Source organism: Ornithorhynchus anatinus, chromosome 1, assembly GCF_004115215.2.
Source record: "Ornithorhynchus anatinus isolate Pmale09 chromosome 1, mOrnAna1.pri.v4, whole genome shotgun sequence".
NCBI lineage: Eukaryota > Metazoa > Chordata > Mammalia > Monotremata > Ornithorhynchidae > Ornithorhynchus > Ornithorhynchus anatinus.
In genome coordinates, this window is record NC_041728.1 from 177823756 (window position 1) to 177845469 (window position 21714).

The 21714-nt window shown below is 46.8% G+C and overlaps 1 long non-coding RNA gene across 1 annotated transcript in view; it reads left to right on the plus strand.

Annotated features, from left to right (window-relative positions):
• The first annotated feature begins 3232 nt into the window (after positions 1-3232).
• Positions 3233-21714, plus strand: part of LOC114815182 — a 33720-nt gene continuing 15238 nt past the window's right edge. The window contains exon 1 of the long non-coding RNA XR_003762962.1: positions 3233-3319. This is a non-coding gene — a long non-coding RNA (uncharacterized LOC114815182). The remainder of the gene's footprint in view (positions 3320-21714) is intronic.

A 21714-nucleotide genomic window follows, 5' to 3' on the forward strand; every position in this document is an offset into this window, starting at 1 on the left:
CCCGGCACATGGTGAGAGCTTAATGAACACACCTGCAAAATGGGGATTCAAACCTGTTCTCCCTCCTACTTAGACTGTGAACCCCATGCAGGACCTGATTGTTGTTGTTGTTGAATTATGCTGTCGAGTCATGTCCGATCCATAGCGAAGCCATGGACGCATCTCTCCCATAACATCCCACTTCCACCTGCAATCATTCTGGGAGTGTATCCATAGAACTTTCTTTGTAAAAATCCAGAAGTGGTTTATCACTGGCTCCTTCCGTGCAACAAACTTGAGTCTCCAGCCTTGACTCTCTCCCACGCCGCTGCGTTTTGAGTGAGTTTTGACTTGTAGCAGATTGCCTTCCGTTCGCTAGCCATTGGCCAAGCTAGGAATGGAATTGATATGCCTCTGTCTGACTCTCCCTCTTGTAGTTAAGACTGGTAGGGTACTGGAAACTCTCCAGGTGACCTGAGAAGGAGGAAGTGATTAGGTTGTATCTATCCCTCTACCCAGTACAATGCATGACCCATAGAAAACGCTTAACAAATACCAGAAACATCAATCATTATCATCTTCACTTTTCCCCACACATTTCCAGTTTCTCTGGAAACCGTTGCTCTGACATCCTTATATTCTAAATGACACTGGGCAAGAGACTATTCATTCATTCATTCATTCATTCATATTTATTGAGCCCTTACTGTGTGCAGAGCACTTTACTAAGTGCTTGGGAGAATACAATACCGTCACATTCCCTGCCCACAACCAGCTCAGAGTCTAGACGGGGGAGACAGACATCAATAAAAATAAATAAAATTATAGATATGGACATGAGTGTTGCGGGGCTGGGAGTGAGGAAGAGCAAAGGGAGCAAGTCAGGAGAAGCAGAAGGGAATGGAAGATGAGGAAAGGTGGGGCTCAGTCTGGGAACGTCTCTTGGAGGAAGCGTGCCTTCCTTAAGGCTTTGAAGGAGGGGAGGAGTCATTGTCTTTTGGATTTGAGGAAGGAGGGCAACCCAGGCCAGAGGCAGGATGTGGGCTAGGGGTCAGTGGCAACACAGGCAAGATGGAGGCCCAGTGAGAAGGTAAGCACTTGAGGAGAGAAGTGTGCAGGCTGGGTTGTAGAAGGAGAGAAGCAAGGTGAGGTAGGAGGGGACAAGGTGATGAACTGCTTTAAAGCCAATGGTGGAGTTTCTGTTTGATGAAGAGATGGTTGGGCAACCACTGGAGTTTTTTTGAGGAGTGAGGTGACATGTCCTGGACGTTTTTGGAGAAAAATGATCCAGGCAGCTGAGTGAAGTATGGACTGGATCAGGGAGAGACAGGAAGCTCCAGGAGGCCTTCCCAAACTAAGCCCTCTTTTCCTCAGCTCCCCCTCTCACCCCCGACCTTACCCCAACTCATTCCTTTTCCTCTACCCCTGTCCCCACCCCACAGCACTTGTGTATATATGTACATATCTATAATTCTATTTATATTAATGCCTGCTTTATGTTCTTATGTGTGTGTGTATATATATATATAATTTTGTTTAATTATATTGATGCTATTGATGCCTGTTGACTTGTTTTGATGCACCCCCCACCCCCAGCGGCTTCCAGACTCTGAGTCCGTTGTGGGCAGGGATTGTCTCTGTGGCTGAAATGTACTTTCCAAGCACTTAGTACAGTGCTCTGCACACAGTAAGTGCTCAATAAGTACGACTGAATTAATGAATGAAGAATCCAGGTGGGATAGAATCCAGTCAATGCCCATTCTCCCGCTCTGAAAAAGATTATACCTCAAAAGGCAGAGCAATCTTGATTGGCACCCTAAGCTTAATTTATATGTGAATTTGTTGACTTGTTCTGTACATAACATTGCAAGACAGCTGGTCCCTTGTCATTCAACTGATTTAATGCAATCTTAGCTTCAAATAATGGCCTGGATTTTTCTACGCATATTGATTGCCCAGTGCGTGCCTATTACATTTAAAATTAAACGAAAGCAGCAATCCCTATCACAAGCATCGTTTACACTCTGTCAGATCAGTGGACGTTCTGGGATTCTGAAACTGCACTGAAGCGGAGGTAGCTCTTTTTAAATGAGCACCTCAATCCTAGAACCAGTGTAGAAAATGTCTGAATCCATAAGCGTCATCCGAAACGCATTTTGTAATAAATCCCGCACTTAAGAAGACGTAACTAGAATGCAGTATTTTACCACTGAGGTGCAAGAGGTTGAGAAGCAGCATGGCTCAGTGGAAAGAGTCCGGGCTGGGGAGTCAGAGGTCATGGGTTCTAATCCCTGCTCCGCTGCTTGTCAGCTTTGTGAGTTTGGGCAAGTCACTTGATTTCTCTGTGCCTCAGTTACCTCATCTGGTAACTTAGAACAGTGCTTTGCACATAGGTAAGCACTTAACAAATACCATCATTATTATTATTAGATGAAGCACTTACTACAGTTCTCTGCACAAAGTAAGCCCTCAATAAATAATAATAATAGTAATAATAATGATAGCTAAGCACTTAACAAATACCATTATTATTATTGATTATTAATGATTATGGTATTTGTTAAGCACTTATTGTGTGCCAGGCACTTTAGAAAAAGCTCCGGGGTGTATACCTGCAAATCGGGTTGGACCCAGACTCTGTGCCACATGGGACTCACAGTCTCAATGCCCATTTTCAAAATGAAGTAACTGAGGCCCAAAGAAATAAAGTCATTTGCCCATGGTCACACAGCAGATAAGTGGCAAAGCCAGGATTAGAACCCATGACCTTCTGACTCCCGGGATCATGCCCTATCCCCTATGCCATGCTGCTTCCATTCATTCGAATGATTCGATTGCTTGGATCGACTGATCAATCAGTGATAAATTAATTCATGCTTGATGCCCAATCTAAGGGGCCATCCACAGAAAATCACCAGGATTGGACACAGATGGACTTGGTACGCTGCCAAGACGAAGAGTTGAGATCGAGATTATAGCAGGGGTTCAGGGAAGGGATATGGTGAGCCCATAGCATGCTGTCTTATTAGTGACTGTGATCCCGAGAACAGTAAGGAAGAGACTGGAGAAGGTGGTGATGGGCTCTACCTGAGGACAGGTGATTGCGGGCCCGGGCCTGGAGAGCATGGGGAGAGTCGGGGCTTTCTTTCCCTGCTCTACCCGGTAATGGGCTTGGACCAATCAAGAACTGCCCACATAGAGCCACAGCTGCAATTCCTAAGGCAGATAAAAGGCGGTTGCTTTGCATCGCGAAGAAGCAAGCAGAGAGAAGCATGGCAGGAGAGTAGCATTCAAGCAGAAGAAGGCAGAAGCAACAGGAGGCAGCAGCAATTGGAAGCAGGTAAGAAGCAGCGTTCATTCATTTAATTGTATTTATTGAGCACTTACTATGTGCAGAGCACTGTACTAAGCGTTTGGAATGTACAATTCGGTTTGGGGGAAGCGGCATGAGGAGAAGGCTTTCAGCAACAGCGGTCAGTGTCGCCAGGAATTTCTCCCAACCATCTGCCGTGGGATTGACGGAACGGACGGAACGGGCTCCTTTGACCGGCAGACTGGTATTGGGCCCTTGGAGTGAGAGTGCGTACGTGTAACTCCTTTGCACGTTGGTTAAAAGGAGTAAAACACTTTCCACAGTAACCTTGGTGGTCGGTGGAGTGGTTTGATTGTACTATGCGTCACTGAGGCTCCCCTGGGCCAGGAAAGTCCTGGTTGGTACCAGCCGCGGGCTTGTGACAAGGGTGGGAGGGGGGTCACCCACGGAACCCATAGAACCCGGATCTCAAGGCACATGTCACACCAAGAACACTGGTCTTAAGCCACTTGTAACACCACCACAGTGGTGAAGTATTCTCAATCGATAATAATTGGGGTATTTGTGAATTGCTTACTACGTCCCAGGCACTGTTCTAAGCGCTGCGGTAGATACAAGATAATTAGTTGGGCACAGTCCCTGTCCCACATGAGGCTCAGAGCTTAATCTCCATTTTACAGAGGAGGGAACTGAAGAGCAGAAAAGTGAGGTGACTTGTCCAAGGTCACACAGCAGACAAGTGGCAGAGCCGGGATTAGAATCCAGATCTTTGTGACTCCCAGGCCGGTGCTATTTCCACTAGGCATTCTGTTTCCCAGTCGATCACTCCGTCAGTGGTAGGAGCATGGCTTAGTGGAAAGAGCCCGGGCTTGGGAGTCGGAGGACGTGGGTTCTAACCCCGGCTCCGCCAGGTGTCTGATGTGTGACCTTGGGCAAGTCACTTCACTTCTCTGTTCCTCACTTCATCTGTAAAAGGGGGATTAAGGCTGTGAGTCCCACCTGGGACAATCTGCCTGTCTTGTATCTATCCCAGTGCTTAGAACCGGGCTTCTTCTTTACACTGCAAACTCCTTGAGGGCAGGGATCTGGTCTAACAACTAGTATTCGCCCAAGCATTTTTCATGGTCAATATAAATAAATAGAATTATAGATATACACACATCATTAAGAAAATAGAATAATAATTATATACAAATAAACACAAGTGCTGGGGCGCGGGGAGGGGAGGTAGAGCAGAGGGAGGGAGTTGGGGCGATTGGGAGGGGAGGAGGAGCAGAGGAAAAGGGGGGTTCAGTCTGGGAAGGTCTCCTGGAGGAGGTGAGCTTTCAGTAGTCTTAGTGTGTAAGCTCACTGTGGGCAGGAAATGTGTCTTTCATCTCTGTTTTACAGAACTCTCCCAGCCTGTAGAAAGTAAAAAGCCCTCAATAAATACAATTGATTGATTGATAATGGTATTTGTTAAGTGCTTTCTCTGTGTCAAGGCTGTTTTAAGTACTGGGATAGATACAAGCTAATAAATTTGCACATAGTCACTGCTCCACATGGGGCTCGCAGCACAGATAGGAGGAGAATCAGGTCCTGGATCCTCCTTTTACAGTTGAGGAAACTGAAGCACAGAGAAGTTAAGTGCCTTACCCAAGGTGACACAACGGGGAAGCGGCAGAGCTGGGATTAGAACCCAGGTCTCCTGCTCCCAGGTCCAGGATCTTTCCACTAGGTCATTCTCCTTCTCAATTTCCCTAACCTCGTAGACAGAGGTTACGCAGTCTTGGTGAACTGTTGAATAACATGCCCGAAGAACTCACACAGCCATAAAATCATTGGAAGAATCAACAGGGAATCAGGGCCGTCTTGTGTGCTACAGAAAATCCCACTTCCTATTCGGGGAAAAAAGTTCAGCAGTCACATGAGAAGCAGCGTGGTGCAGTGGAAAGAGCACGGGTTTTGGAGTCAGGGCTCATGAGTTCGAATCCCAGCTCTGCCACTTGTCAGCTGTGTGACTGTGGGCAAGTCACTTAACTTCTCTGTGACTCAGTTCCCTCATCTGTAAAATGGGGATTAAGACTGTGAGCCCCACGTGGGACAACCTGATTCCCCTGTGTCTACCCCAGCGCTTAGAACAGTGCTCTGCACATAGTAAGTGCTTAACAAATACCAACATTATTATGATTATTACATATTTCATAAAAACTCATGAGGGATTTAAAATTCCTAAAATGACATAAACATCTTAGTCCTTTGTGTCTCATGTTGTCTAGGAATGGATGAAAGCCATTTAGCCAAAATCCAAGACAGAGTTTTGGTTTATTTCCTGGGTGCCTAGTGAAAAGATTTGGTAAATAATAATAATGATGTTGGTATTTGTTAAACCCTTACTATGTGCAGAGCACTGTTCTAAGCGCTGGGGTAGATACAGGGTAATCAGGTTGTCCCACGTGAGGCTCACAGTTAATCCCCATTTTACAGATGAGGTAACTGAGGCACAGAGACTTGCCCACAGTCTCACACAGCTGACAAGTTGCAGAGCTGGCATTCGAACCCGTGACCTCTGACTCCCAAGCCCGGCCTCTTTCCACTGAGCCATGCTGCTACGCTAATAATGGTGGTATTTATTAAGTGCTTACTATGTGCACAGCACTGTTCTAAGCGCTGGGGGGGATACAAGGGGATCAGGTTGTCCCACGTGGGGCTCACAGTCTTAATCCCCATTTTACAGATGAGGGAACTGAGGCACAGAGAAGTGAAGTGACTTGTCCACAGTCACACAGCTGACAAGTGGCAGAGCTGGGTTTCGAACCCGTGACCTCTGACTCCCAAGCCCGGGCTCTTTCCACTACGCCACACTGGTTCCCTAGAGAGTAAGCTCGCTTCGGGCAGGGAATGCGTCTAATTGTTATATTATTCTCTGCCAAGCGCTTAGTACAGTGTTCTGCACACAGTAAACGGGAATGAGCTGTTAGCGTTCCTTGAAACTGATGGTCAGGTTTTGCCTTTCAAAGGAAAGGGTTAGGAAGAGTTCTAAAGGAAGAATGGACAGTTTTAGGGTGACTGAGTAGATGTGAAGGGAGAAGGATCTCCTGATGTCTCTGGCTGCTCATTCTCAGTGTCTTTTGTGGCCTCCTCCTCTGCCTCCTACCCCCTAACAGTGGGAGATCCTCAAGGTTCAGTTCCGGGTCCCCTTCTATTCTCCCTCTGCACTCATTCCTTTGGGAAACTCGTTCGCTCCCATGGTTTCACCTACCACCTCTATGCGGATGATTCCCAAATCTACATCTCCAGCCCTGATCTCTCTCCTTCTCCGTAGATGAGCATTTCCTCCTGCTTTCAGCACATCTCTACTTCGATGTCCGGCTGACACCTCGAATTTAACACGTCCCAAACAGAACTCCTTTTCTTTCCACCTATCCTCCCCACTGACTCTTCTGACACGCGAGACGGCACCTCCATCCTTCCAGTCTGACAAACCCAAAACCTTAGCGTTACTCGACTCTTCTTTCTCATTCGACCCACATATTCGCTCACCAAATCCTACCAGTTCAACCTTCACAGCCCCTCTAAAATCCACTCTTTCCTCTCCATCCTTACTGCTACTACATTAATCCAAGTACTTATCCTATCCCGTCTCGATTACTGTATCGGGCTCCTTGCTGACCTCCCCGCCTCCTGCCTCTTCCACCTCCCGTCCATACTTCACTCTGCTGCCCGGATCATTATTCTATTTATCTTGATGATGTTGTCTTGTTTTGTTCTGTTTCGCTTTGCTGTCTCCCCTCTTTAGACTGTGAGCCCATTATCGGGCAGGGATTGTCTCTATCTGTTCCCGAATTGTACAATCCAAGAGCTTGGTACAGTCCTCTGTACATAGTGAGCGCTCAATAAATGCTATTGAATGAATGAATGAATTTATTCTGCAAAGATGTTCAGTCTGTGTTTCCCTACTCCTCACGGACCTCCAGTGGTTTTCAATCCACCTCCACATTCAAACAGAAACTCCTTACCTTCAACTTTAAAGCACTCACCTTGCCCCGTTCTACCTTGCCTCACTGATTTTCTATTCCAACCCAGCCCGCACACTTTGCTCCTCTAGTGCCATCCTACTCACCGTACTTCGATCTCATCTATCTCACCACCGACCTCTTGCCCACATCCCGCCTCTGGCTTGGAACGCCCTCCCTCTTCTATCCAATAGACGATCACGCTCCCCACCTTCAAAGCCTTATTAAAGGCACATCTCTTCCAAGAGGCCTTCCCTGACTAAGCCTCATCTCCTCTTCTCCCATTCGCTTCCGCATCACGCTTGCACTTGGATTTGAACCCTTATTCACCCCTGCCTCATTCCCACAGCACTGACGTACGTATCCATAATTCATTTTTGCATATTAATGTCTGTCTCCCTCTCTAGACTTAGATTGTTGCGGGCAGGAAACACATCTACTGACTCTCATATTGTACTCTCCCAAGCCCTTAATACGGTTCTCTGCACGGAGTAAGCATTCAATATATATGATTGATTGAGTGTACGATTGGATCAAAAGTGATATTATGCTCCATTCTGAGGGGGCATGAAAAGTAGGAAGAGACAGAGAGGGGAAATTACAGTAGAATGGAAGATTTGGTTGGAATATGTATGAAACGTCATCGCCTTATTGAATTTGAATGAGAAAATGGCAATTCAATTAATAGGGAGCTGGGCATCTTAATCAGTGGTATTTATTGAACACTTACTGTGGGTAGAGCACTGTACGCTTGGGAGACCACAATAAAATGGAGTCGGAAGACATGTTCTTTGATCAAAAGGAGCTTATATTCTAGAGGTTCTTGTTTATTTCTTTTTCCTTTTACTTGGTTGCTATCCTTACCTGTAGTTTATTCTAATGCCTGCCTTCCCCCTTAGACTGCAAGCTCCTTGAGGGCAGGGATCATGTCGACTAACTCCACTGAACTCTCACAATTAGAGAGAAGCAGCTTGGCTTAGTGGAAAGAGCCAGGGCTTGGGAGTCAGAGGTCATGGGTTCTAATCCTGACTCCGCCACTTGTCAGCTATGTGACGCTGGGCAAGTCACTTAACTTCTCTGTGCCTCCGTTACCTCATCTGTAAAATGGGTATTGAAACTGTGAGTCCCAAGTGGGACAACCTGTTAATCTCGTATCTATCCCAGCGCTTAGAACAGTGAGTGGCACATAGTAAGAGCTTAACAAATAGGGAGCACGGGCTTTGGAGTCAGAGGTCATGGGTTCAAATCCCGGCTCTGCCACTTGTCAGCTGTGTGACTGTGGGCAAGTCACTTCACTTCTCTGTGCCTCAGTGACCTCATCTGTTAAATGGGTATTAGGGCTGTGAGCCCCACGTGGGACAACCTGATTCCCCTGTGTCTACCCCAGCGCTTAGAACAGTGCTCTGCACATGGTAAGTGCTTAACAAATACCAACATTATTATTATTACCAGTTAATAGAGCGCTCTTCACAAAGATAGCTCTCAGTGCACTTATTATGGCATTATGGTATTTAAGTGCTCACTTTGTGCCAGGCATTGTACTAAGCGCTGGGATAGATAGAAGATAATCAGGTGGACAAAGTCCATGTCGCACATGGGGCTCACACTCTTAATCCCCATTTTACAGATGAGGGACTGAGAAGTTTAGTAACTTGCCCAAGGTCACCCAGCAGACAAGTGAGAGAGCCACGATTAGAACCCAGGTCCTCCAACTCCTGTGACATTTCCCCTAGGCTACGCTGCTTCTCCATCAATTAGTTAGTTGATCGGCAGCTCCCCTTACAAGCAGTTAATGAAGGAGAGGTATTTTCTGAACAGAGACGAGCACTATAGGAAGTATATGAAGCACTTGGAAGAGTAAAATAGAAACAACATGAACATCCCCTGTGCTAAAGGAACTTATATTTTTGTGAGGGAACAGAAAGACAAAATATGATTGGTCCTCAACATCCCAAAGCTTAGGACTCTGGTTTGGAATGAAAAATGCAAAAAGGGAACTATTGTGAAATTTCCAGTCACGAAATATGGGGAAAGGGTAGACAGGGAACGATCCCTGTTGGATTTTAAGCCCCTTTTTATTGGAGTTTATTAAGCACTGACTAGGTGACAGGAATTAATAATAATAATAATGTTGGAATTTGTTAAGCGCTTACTATGTGCAGAGCACTGTTCTAAGCACTGGGGGAGATACAGGGTCATCAGGTCAGGCCACGTGAGGCTCACAGTTAATCCCCATTTTACGGATGAGGTCACTGAGGCACAGAGAAGTGAAGTGACTTGTCCACGGTCACACAGTTGACAAGTGGCAGAAACAGGAGTCGAACCCATGACCTCTGACTCCGAAGTGCAGGCTCTTTCCTCTGAGCCACGCTGCTTCCCCAAGCAGCTTATACTAAGCAGTGGGTAGATACAAGGTTGGACATAGTTCATGTCTCACATAATAATAATAATAATGTTGGTATTTGTTAAGCGCTTACTATGTGCAAAGCACTGTTCTAAGCACTGGGGGGATACAAGGTGATCAGGTTGTCCCTCATGGGGCTCACAGGCTTCATCCCCATTTTACAGATGAGGTAACTGAGGCCCAGAGAAGTGAAGTGACTTGCCCAAAGTCACACAGCTGACAAGTGGCGGAGGCGGGTTTCGAACCCATGACCTCTGACTCCCAAGCCCGGCCTCTTTCCAATGCCCATTTTGCAGATGTGGTAACTGTGGCATGGAGAAGTGAAGTGACTTGTCCAAGGTCACAGAGCAGCCAAGTAGGAGATGGGGGATTGGAACTCAGGTCCTTCTGACTCACCAGACTGCACTCTATCCTGTAGGCCAAGTTGCTGGATAAACTAAGGCAGGAGAGGCCCAGCATGGGTCATTCAGAGGAAAAAGGATTGATAGAAGAACGGCAAGCATAGAGTTAGAGTAGTGGACATTAGATCTATGGTGGGTTATTAGAGGGAAAAGCGGGAAAATTGGTATATCCCTAAATTTGAGGATGGGTGTCATGGAGAGCACCCCGTTGCTATCGATCAATCAATCACATCGATTGAGAGCTTACTGTGCGCAGAGCACTGTACTACGTGCTTGAGAGGTTACATTATAGTACAGTTCTGTCATCTTAAAGGTCACCCATGACCTCCTTCTTGCCAAATCCAATGGCTCCTACTCTACCGTAATCCTCCTCGACCTCTCAGCTGCCTCTGACACTACAGACCAGCTCTGTCTCTTCAACTCGTTATCCAACCTTGGTTTCACTGACTCCATCTTCTCCTGGTTCTCCTCTTATATCTCTAGCCTTTCATTCTCAGCCTCCTTTGCTGGCTCCTCATCCCCCTCCCATCTCCTAACTGTAGGGGTTCCTCAAGGGTCAGTTCTTGGTCCTCTTCTATTTTCCATCTACACTCACTCCCTTGGTGAATTCGTCGCTCCCACGGTTTCAACTATCATCTCTTCGTGGATGATACCCAAATCTATACCTCCTCCTCTGTTCTCTCTCCCTCCCTCCAGACTCGTATCTCCTCCTGCCTTCAGGACATCTCTACTTGGATGACCTCCCGCCACCTAAAACTCAACATGTCCAAGACTGAGCTCCTTATCTTCCCTCCCAAATCCTGTCCTCTCCCTAACTTTCCCGTCACTAGGCACAGCACTATCGTCCTTCCCGTCTCACAAGCCCGCAACCTTAGCGTCATCCTTGACTCCACTCTCTCATTCACCCCAGACACCCAATCCGTCACCAAAGCCTCCTGGTCTCACCTTAACAATGTCGCCACATCTGCCCTTCCCTCTCCATCCAAACCGCTATCACGCAGAGAAGCAGCATGGCCGGGCTTGGAAGTCAGAGAACGTGGGTTCTGAATCTCTCTGTGCCTCAGTTAAGTCATTTTAATGGTGAATAAGAGAGTGAAGTGACTTGCCCAAAGTCACACAGCTGACAAGAGGCAGGATTAGAACACAGGACCTCTGACTCCCAAGCCTGTGCTCTTTCCACTAAGCCACGCTGCTTCGAAACATAGCAAGTCCTTAATAAGTGCAACAATTATAAAAGGCTTGTGTTTTCAATGGCATTAGGGTATGAATAATTTTGTAAATGATTTCTCTGTATTAATGTCTGTCTCTCCCTTAAACTGCAAGCTCATTTTGGCAGTTTATTGTACTCTCTCTAGTACTTAGTACAGTGCTCTGCAGGTAAGAGGTTCTCAGTACATGTCACTGATTGATTGATTGCCTCTGGATAAGGGCAGTTTCCTGAAGAGGTTGGAACAATCCCTACCAATATTCACTCTCAAAGTTCTTCTTTGTGTCTCTCCTAAATCCCTCTCACTGCAGAGCGCATGATTTTTCAGTCTTCCTTGGAAATGGAAGACAGTTAGGATCCCCCTATTCAGTCAGTCGGGCCGTCAGTCAATCCTATTTATGGAGCACTTCCTGCATGCAAAACACTGTACCAAGCACTTGGGAGAGTACAGTATAACAGTAAAACAGACATGATCCCCTCCCACATGATCCCTTCCCACAACGACCTTACAGTCTAGAGAGAGAGAGACAGATAGTAAAATTAAATAAATTATGGATTTGTAAATGACTCTACGGATCCACTACCAGAATGATTGCAGACGGAGGTGGGGCGTTCTGGGAGAGATGCGTCTACGGCACCGCTATGGGTCGGACACGACTCGACGGCATAAGACGACATAAATACAGATTGCAGACAGCGTCATGATCGGAGTATCCCCTCCATTCATGAGGCGGGCTATAAAATGTGTTCTTTGCCTTTATTTCCCCACCATCTTTCATCCTAACCAGTAAAATTCCCTGTTTGAGGAAACAGAAAAAAAACACCATCAGTATCCATGCAAAAAACAATCAATCCCACTCCCATTTATTGAGCACTTACTGTGTGCAGAGCACTGTACTAAATGCTTAGGAGAGGATAATATAACCGAGTTGGTAGACGGGTTCCCTGCCCACAGGGAGCTGCTCTTGGAAAAAGCAGAATCTCCCCTCGTGGCAAATCCTCTGATGCTGCTTCGTTTTCAAAGGCGCAGCAGGATCCTTAAAACGCTGCCTCGAAAACCTACATTAACATCTTTTCTGATGCATCTCACCACCTGGTCCTTAAATCTTCAATTCTGTGTTTTATAGTAATACATTATGGGAATTAGGGGGAACATATTTTCATTAGAAATGCATTCGGAGTCTATTTTCCGCATTATGTGTCTAATCCATTTCCCTTTTATATTTCCGAATCCGTTAGCATTACCGAATTTATGGATAGTTTTGCGGACGTATTTGTCAGTTTGGAGCACCCTGTAATACCCTTCACCTTGGTTTTAAACAACACTTTGCCATATGGGATCTGCCCAGGGATTTTTACAGTTACACCTGTGATTTAGGGACTTCCTCACACACTTGTTAATCACTTCGGGAACTTCCAGCAGTAAACTGGCTTTGCCAGAGTTGATACAACGTCTCCAGAATTCCACCTCTCATTTGTCCTTCCCTTTCAGTTCTGAAGTTTCATGCACCCTCGTCATCCTTCACCCCTTTCACTATTGATAATAATTATTATGATTATGGTATCTCATCTGTACTTTCCAAACCCTTAGTACAGTGTTCTGCAAACGGTAAGCGCTCAATAAATATGATTGAATGAATGAATTAGTAAAATCGAGATTGAGACCGTGAGCCCCACGTGAGACAGGAACTGTGTCCGACCTAATTACCTTGTATCTACCCCAGCACTTAGTACAGTGCCTGGTACATCGTAAGCGCTTAACAAATACCATAATTATTACTTGTCACGTGCCAAGGACTGTTCTATGCACTAGGGTGGATACAAGTTAATCAGGTTGGACGTAGTCCCCGGCCCACATGGGGCTCTCACTCTTAGTCCCCATTATCCAGATGACGTAACTGAGGGCCAGAGAAGTGAAGTGCCTTGCCCAAGGTCACACAGCAGACTAGTGGCGGAGCCAGGGTTAGAACCCAGGCCCTTCTGACTCCCAGGTCCATGTTCTATTGGCTCAGTGGAAAAGAGCCTGGGCTTCGGAGTCAGAGGTCATGAGTTCGACTCCCAGCTCTGCCACTTGTCAGCTGTGCGACTGTGGGCGAGTCACTTAACTTCTCTGTGCCTCAGTTACCTCATCTGGAAAACGGGGATTAACTGTGAGCCTCACGTGGGACAACCTGATTACCCTGTATTTACCCCAGCGCTTAGAACAGTGCTCTGCAAGTAGTAAGTGCTTAACAAATACCAACGTTATTACTAAGCCATGTTGCTTCCCAGGTCTTATCGTTTGTGCACCCAGAAAGGCAGAAAATGGATGAACAATTCAGACCTTTCCCTTTGGCTCAAATCATCCAGTTCTCGTGAGCATGTGAAACTGTTCGGGCTGGAGACCACGGTGTCTGAAGTCAGTCAGAGTCTGAGCATGCTCGTGGCCGGCGTGTTTATGGAAGAGCGATCCAGAGCGACCATGAACGGTCCGTGAGAGTGAGGTGGGAGAGCGGGCAAGCCCGTTGCCCTGGAAACAGGGAGTGAAACGTAGCATCATTATTAGCAATGAGTCTTTACTGGGGATCCACAGAGAGCACTGTGCTACAATTCCCTGTTTGAGAAAGAACGTGGACCTCTTCCAATCAATCAATCAATGGTATGCGCGCAGAACACCGTACTAAGCAATTGGGAGGGGACACTGTATAACACAGTTGGTAGATCTGTTCCCTGCCCAAAAGGAGCTTCCAGTCTAGAGGGGGAGACAGATGTTAATATAAATAAATTATGGATAAGTGCATGGATGTTATGGGGCCGAGGGTTGGGTGAATAAAGGGTTCAAATCCAAGTGCAAAGGAGATAGAGAAGCAGCGTGGCTCAGCGGAAAGAGCCCGGGCTTGGGAGTCAAAGGTCATGGGTTCGAACCCCGGCTCTGCCACTCGTCAGCTGTGTGACTGTGGGCAAGTCACTTCATCACGTTGGTATTTGTTAAGCGCTTACTATGTGCCGAGCACTGTTCTAAGCGCTGGGGTAGATACAAGGTGATTAGGTCGTCCCACGTGAGGCTCACAGTCTCAATCCCCATTTTCCAGATGAGGGAACTGAGGCACCGAGAAGTGAAGTGACTTGCCCACAGTCACACAGGTGGCAGAGCCGAGATTCGAACCCATGATCTCTGACTCCCAAGCCCGGGCTCTTTCCACTGACCCACGCTGCTTCCCTTCTCTATGCCTCAGTTCCCTCATCTGGAAAATGGGGATTAAGACTGTGAGCCTCACGTGGGACAACCTGATGACCCTGTATCTACCCCAGCGCTTAGAACAGTGCTCTGCACATAGTAAGCGCTTAACAAGTACCAACATTATTTTGGGAAGCAGCGTGGCTCAGCGGAAAGAGCCCGGGCTTGGGAGTCAAAGGTCATGGGTTCGAACCCCGGCTCTGCCACTCGTCAGCTGTGTGACTGTGGGCAAGTCACTTCATCACGTTGGTATTTGTTAAGCGCTTACTATGTGCCGAGCACTGTTCTAAGCGCTGGGGTAGATACAAGGTGATTAGGTCGTCCCACGTGAGGCTCACAGTCTCAATCCCCATTTTCCAGATGAGGGAACTGAGGCACCGAGAAGTGAAGTGACTTGCCCACAGTCACACAGGTGGCAGAGCCGAGATTCGAACCCATGATCTCTGACTCCCAAGCCCGGGCTCTTTCCACTGACCCACGCTGCTTCCCTTCTCTATGCCTCAGTTCCCTCATCTGGAAAATGGGGATTAAGACTGTGAGCCTCACGTGGGACAACCTGATGACCCTGTATCTACCCCAGCGCTTAGAACAGTGCTCTGCACATAGTAAGCGCTTAACAGATACCTACATTATTAGAGAGTGAGTGGGTGTAGACGAAATGAGGGCGTAGTTGGGGAAAAGCTGTTGGAGGAAATGTTCTTTTAATAAGGCTGTGAAGGTGGAGAGAGTGATCGTCCCTCACGTATGAAGGGGAATAATAATAATGATGATGGTATTAGTTAAGCGCTTACTATGTGTCAGGCACTGTGCTCAGCGCTGGAGTGGATACAAGCGATTTGGGTTGGACACAGTCCCTGCATCAGAGGGGGTGCTGGGTCTCAATCTGCATTTTACCGATGCGGGAACTGAGGACAGTTAAAGCAAAGTTAAGCGAAAGGGGTTTCAGGTCAGAGGAAGGATGTGGGCAAGAAGTTGGCAACAAGATAGCTGAGATCTAGGCCTAGTGAGTAGGTTGCATTAATAATAATAATGTTGGTATTTGTTAAGCGCTTACTATGTGCCGAGCACTGTTCTAAGCACTGGGGTAGACACAGGGGAATCAGGTTGTCCCACGTGGGGCTCACAGTCTTCATCCCCATTTTACAGATGAGGTAACTGAGGCATTAGAGGAGCAAAGGGTGTCAGCTGGTTTGTAGTAAGAAATAAGGGAGGTGAGGTAGGAGGAGACACGGAGAAGCAGCACGGCTCAGCAGAAAGAGCCCGGGTTTGGAAGTCAGAGGTCATGGGTTCAAATTCCGACTCCTCCGCTTGCCAGCTGTGTGACTTTAGGCAAGTCACTTCACTTCTCTGAGCCTGTTACCTCATCTGTAAAATGGGGATGAAAACTGTGAGGCCCACGTGGGACCACCTGATCACCCTGTATCCCCCAGCGCTTAGAACAGTGCTCTGCACATAGTAAGCGCTTAACAAATACCACCATCATCATCAAGGGGATGGAAGTGCTCTAAGCCAATAAGGAGTTTCTGTTTGATGCAGAGGTGGATGGGCAACCACCAGATATTCTTGAGAAATGGACAAACATGGACTGAATGGTTTTGAAGAAAAATGATCCAGGCAGCAGAGTGAAGTAAGGACTGGAGTGGGGAGAGGCAGGAGGCAGGGAGGTCAGCAAGGAAGCTGATTCAAGAATTGAAGCAGGATAGGATAAACACTTGGAATAATATAATAACAATAATAATGTTGGTATTTGTTAAGCACTTACTATGTGCAGAGCACTGTTCTAAGCGCTGGGGTAGATACAGGGTAATCAGGTCGTCCCATGTGAGGCTCACAGTTGATCCCCATTTTACAGATGAGGTACCTGAGGCACAGAGAAGTGAAGTGACTGGCCCACAGTCACACAGCTGACAAGTGGCAGAGCCGGGAGTCGAACTCATGACCTCTGACTCCGAAGCCCAGGCTCTTTCCACTGAGCCACGTTGGAGAGGAAAGTGAGAAATTTAGTTATGGTAGTGAAGCTTAAACCAACGGGATTTGAAGACCAAGCGAATATGTGGTTTGAATGTGAGAGATGAGTTGAGAACAATATCAAGGTTACAGGCTTGTGCTACAGGGAGGATTGTGCCGAATTGTACTTTCCAAGCGCTTAGTACAGTGCTCTGCATACAGTAAGTGCTCAATAAATACAATTGAATGAATGAATCTTACTATCTACAGTGATGGGAAAGTCAAGAGGAGCGCAAGGTTTGGCTCAGGAGATGAGCAGTTCTGTTTTGGACGTGTTTATTTTGAAGTGTCTGGGGCACATCCAAGTAGAAATGTCCACATAGTGATGGTATAATAATTTTCATTCATTAGTTCAATCGTATTTATTAAGCACTTACTATGTGCAGAATACTGTACTAAGCGCTGAGAAAGTACAACAGAATGGTGACATCCGCTGCCCACGATGAGCTCACAGACTAGAAAAGGGGAGAATGACATCAATCCAAATGGATAAAATTACAGATATATACATAAGGGCTGTAGGGTTGGGAGGGGCGGGGAAGAGCAAAGGGAGCAAGTCTGGCTGATGCAGAAGGGAACGGGAAATGAGGAAAAGTGGGGCTTAGTCTGGGAAGACCTCTTGGAGGAGATGGGCCTTGAAAAAGTCTTTGGACAAGAGGGACAAATAATTGTCTGCTGGATTTCAGGAGGGAGGGTGTTCCAAACTAGAGGCAGGATGTGGGCTAGGAGTCGGGGGCAAAACAGGCAAGATGGAGGCCCAGTGAGAAGATTAGCACTAGGGGAGCGAAGTGTGCGGGCTGGGTTGTAGAAGGAGAGAAGCAAGGTGAGGTAGGAGGGGGCAAGGTGATGGACTGCTTTAAAGTCAATGGTGAGGAGTCTTTGTCTGATGCAGAGGTGGATGGGCAACCACTGGAGATTTTTGAGGAGCGGGGTGACATGTCCTGGACGTTTCTGTAAAAAGACGATCTGGGCAGTGGAGTGAAGTATGGAATGGTGAGGAGAAACAGGAGGTTGAGAGGTCGGCAAGGAGTCTGATGCAGTAATCAAGGCAGTAGAGGATGAGTGATTTTGCTAACGTGGTAGCAGTTTGGATGAAGAGGAAAGAATGGATTTTAGTGGTGTTGTGAAGGTGGAACTGACGTGATTTGGTGATGGACCGAATGTGTGGGTTGAATGAGAGAGAGGAGTCCAAGGTTACGGGCCTGTGAGAGGGGAAGGATGGTGGTGCTGTCTCAAGTGTTGGGAAACTCAGGAAAAGGAGAGGGTTAGGTTAGGAAGATAAGGAACTCTGTTTTGGACTTGTTAAATCCAAATTGATGATAATAATAAAAATAAATCCAATTAATAATGTGTGGTATTTGCTAATCATTTACTGTGTGTCAGGAACTGTATTAAAAGTGCTGTGGTGGATACAAGCAAATCGGGTTGGACACAATCCCTGCCCCACATGGGGCTCACAGTCTCAATCCCCATTTTACAGATGAGGTAACTGAGGCACAGAGAAGTGAAGTGACTTGTCCTAGGTAACACAGCAGACAAGCGGCAGAGGCGGGTTTAGAACCCACGACCTTCTGGTAGTTGAAGACATGAGAATTTCTCCAAAGGAGTGGATGGAGATGGAGAATAGAAGGGGACCCAGAACTGAGCCTTGAGGAACTTCCACAGTTAAGAGGTGGGAGGCGGAGGAGGAGCCTGTGAAAGAGACTCAGAATGAGAAGTCAGAGAGGACAGGAGGAAAACCAGAAGAGCACAGGAACGGTGAAGCCAAGATGGATAATGTTTCCAGGAGAAACATGGCAAAGGCAGCCGAAAGGTCGAGACAAATTAGGATGGAGTAGAGGCCTTTGGATATGAAAATAAGGAGATAATGTTGGTATTTGTTAAGCGCTTACTATGTGCAGAGCACTGTTCTAGGCGCTGGGGTAGGTACAGGGTAATTAGGTTGTCCCACGTGAGGCTTACAGTCTTCATCCCCATTTTACAGATGGGGTAAGTGAGGCCCAGAGAAGTGAAGTGACTTGCCCACAGTCACACAGCTGACAAGTGGCAGAGCCGGGAGTCGAACCCATGACCTCTGACTCCGAAGCCCGGGCTCTTTCCACTGAGCCACGCTGCTTCCCAAATCACTGGTGACCACTGAGAGGACAGTTTCTGTGGAGTGAAGGGGTTGGAATACAGTTTTGAGGGGATCAGAGGAAGAACTGGAGGAGAGGAACTTGAGGCAACGGGTGTAGACAACTCATTCAAAGAATTTGGAGAGAGGAAGAGTTTGAAGCAGCGTGGCTAATGGAAAGAACACAGGCTTGGGAGTCAGACATCATGGATTCTAATTCTGCTCTGCCACTTAGCTGTGTGGCTTTGGGTAAGTCACTTCATTTCTTTGTGCCTCAGTTACCTCCTCTGTAAAATGGGGATTGACTGAGCCCCACATGGGACAATAATAATGTATCTGTTAAGTGCTTACTATGTGCAGAGCACTGTTCTAAGCGCTGGGGTAGATACAGGGTAATCAGGTTGTCCCACGTGAGGCTCACAGTTAATCCACATTTTACAGATGAGGTAACTGAGGCACAGAGAAGTGAAGTGATGTGCCCAAAGTCACACAGCTGACAAGTGGCAGAGCCAGGAGTCGAACTCATGACCTCTGACTCCGAAGCCCAGGCTCTTTCCACTGAGCCCCGCTGCTTCCTGAACCTGATTACCTTGTATCTACCCCAGCACTTAGAACAGTGCTTGGCACATAGTAAGCGCTTAACAAATACCATTATCATTATTATTGTTATTAATACTAATCGGGAGATGAGGCGATAAGTGGAGAGAGTAGTGGGGTCAAGGGAGGATTTATTTTAGGATAAGGGAGACGTGGAAAAGTAGCGTAGCTTAGTGGATAACGCAAAGGCCTGGGAATCAGAAGGTCATGGGTTCTAATTCCAGTTCTGCCACTTGTCTGCTGTGTGACCTTAGGCAAGTGACTTCACTTCTCTGCGCCTCAGTTACCTCATCTGTAAAATGGGGATTTAGACTGTGAGCCCCATGTGGGACAGGGACTGTGTCCAACCTGACTATCTTGTATGTACCCCAGCGTTTAGAACAGTGCTTGGCACGTAAGTACCATAATTATGGTTATTATCATTATGAGCATGTTTGAAAGCAGTAAGAAAGAAGCTGATGGAAGGTGAACAGTTAAAGATGGCTTGGGGGGTGGGGGGAAAGAGAAAGGAGAGGTGAAGTGTTTTGATAAGGCACAGGGTGATATGGTTGGAGGCACAGGGGGAGGGGGTAGATTTGGAGAGAAAGGGAGGGATCTCCTCTTGAGATTCTGCTGGAAAAGATGGAAGAGTCAAAAAAGGTGCAGAAGAAAAGTCCTGGAGAGGAGATGGGGAGATTTTAAGGGGATCACATCTGAAGATTTCACTTTTCTCAGTAAACTAAATAACAAGTATTTAGGGGCAAGAGAGATTGGGGAGGGTGAGGCAACAGGAGTTTGTAAGACGAGTTTTATATTTCAGCCTCCTTCCTGGTCTCCCTGCCCCAGCCTCACCCCTCTCCATTCCAAATTTCACTGGGCTGCCAGGATCCTCTTTCTAAACCATTGTTCTGGGTCCATCTCCCTGATGATGATGATGACGGTCAGAGTGACAACGAACTATGTAGAATGGTCTTCATAGATAAGGTAATGCTGGTGTAACCTTTCCAAATGGAATCTTGCACTTTGGCACCTTCCATCTGAACAGGCACCAGATAAATCAAGCTATAAACTCATTGTGGGCAGGGAACGGATCTGCTAATTCTGTTGTCCTGTACTCGCCCAAGGTCTTAGTACAGTGTTCTGCACATAGTAAGTTCTCCATAAATACCACTGATTGATTGATTGAGGGGACTCAGTTGACTTCAGAAACTCTGGCTTTCTGGTGATTTTATTTTCATTTTCCTCTGCCTCTACTTCAGCATGAAAGGGTTTGTGTCAGTTAGGTATATGACAGTGGTGCCTTTCCCGTTTTATTTTTCTTTATTTATTTATTTCCTACAAGGCTTTTGGCTGCACTGGAAGGGAAACTGGACAAGCTGACTTAGAGGTTGTGGAGTGACAGCCATGTTTTCGGGCAGCTCTTTGTGGGCAGGGAATGTGTCCATTTATTGTCATATTGTACTATGTACTATGTACTTTATTGTCATATTGTCATATTGCTAGAGAAGCAGTGTGGCCCAGTGGAAAAAGCACGGGCTTGGGAGTCAGAGGTCATGGGTTCGAATTCCAGCTCTGCCACTTGTTAGCTGTGTGACTGTGGGCAAGTCACTTCACTTCTCTGTGCCTCAGTGACCTCCTCTGTAAAATGGGGATGAAGACTGTGAGCCCCACGTGGGGCAACCTGATGACCCTGTATCTACCCCAGTGCTTGGAACAGAGCTCTGCAAATAGTAAGTGCTTAACAAATACCAACATTAAATATTGTACCCTCCCAAGTGCTTAATGCAGTGATTTGCACACAGTGTGTGCTCAATAAATCGCATTGAATGAATAAATGATGGAATCCTCCACCAAATTCTCCTTATCCAAAAGTCAAGCCAATGATTTCATTTCCTCCACACAAATTGTCCCAAGGATATAACATTTCAGTCCTTTTATAATAATAATGATAGTACTTGTTAAGCACTTACTATGTGACAGGCAATGTACTAAGCACTGGAGTGGATACAAGCAAATTGAGTTGGACACAGTCCTTGTCCCACATGGGGCTCACAGTCTTAACCCCCGTTTCACAGATGAGGTAACTGAGGTGCAGAGAAGTGAAGTCCTGTTATTTATGGTACTTGTTAAGCACTTACTATGTGCCAAGCACTATTCTAAGCACCAGGGTAGATACAAGTTAGTCAGGTTGGACACAGTCCCTGTCCCCACAAGGGGCTCACACTCTTAATCCCAAATTTACCGAGAAGTGAAGTGATTTGACAAAAGTCACACAGCAGACATGTGGTGGAGCCGGGATTAGAGCCCATGATCTTCTGATTCCCAGGCCCGTGCTCTATCCACTAAGTCCAAAATCACACAGCAGGCAGGTGATGGAGTTGGGATTAGAACCCCTTGATGAACTCATTCGCTTCCACGGCTTCAACTATCATCTCTAAGCGGATGATACCCAAATCTACATCTCCTCCCCGTTCTCTCTCCCTCCAGGCTCACATCGCCTCA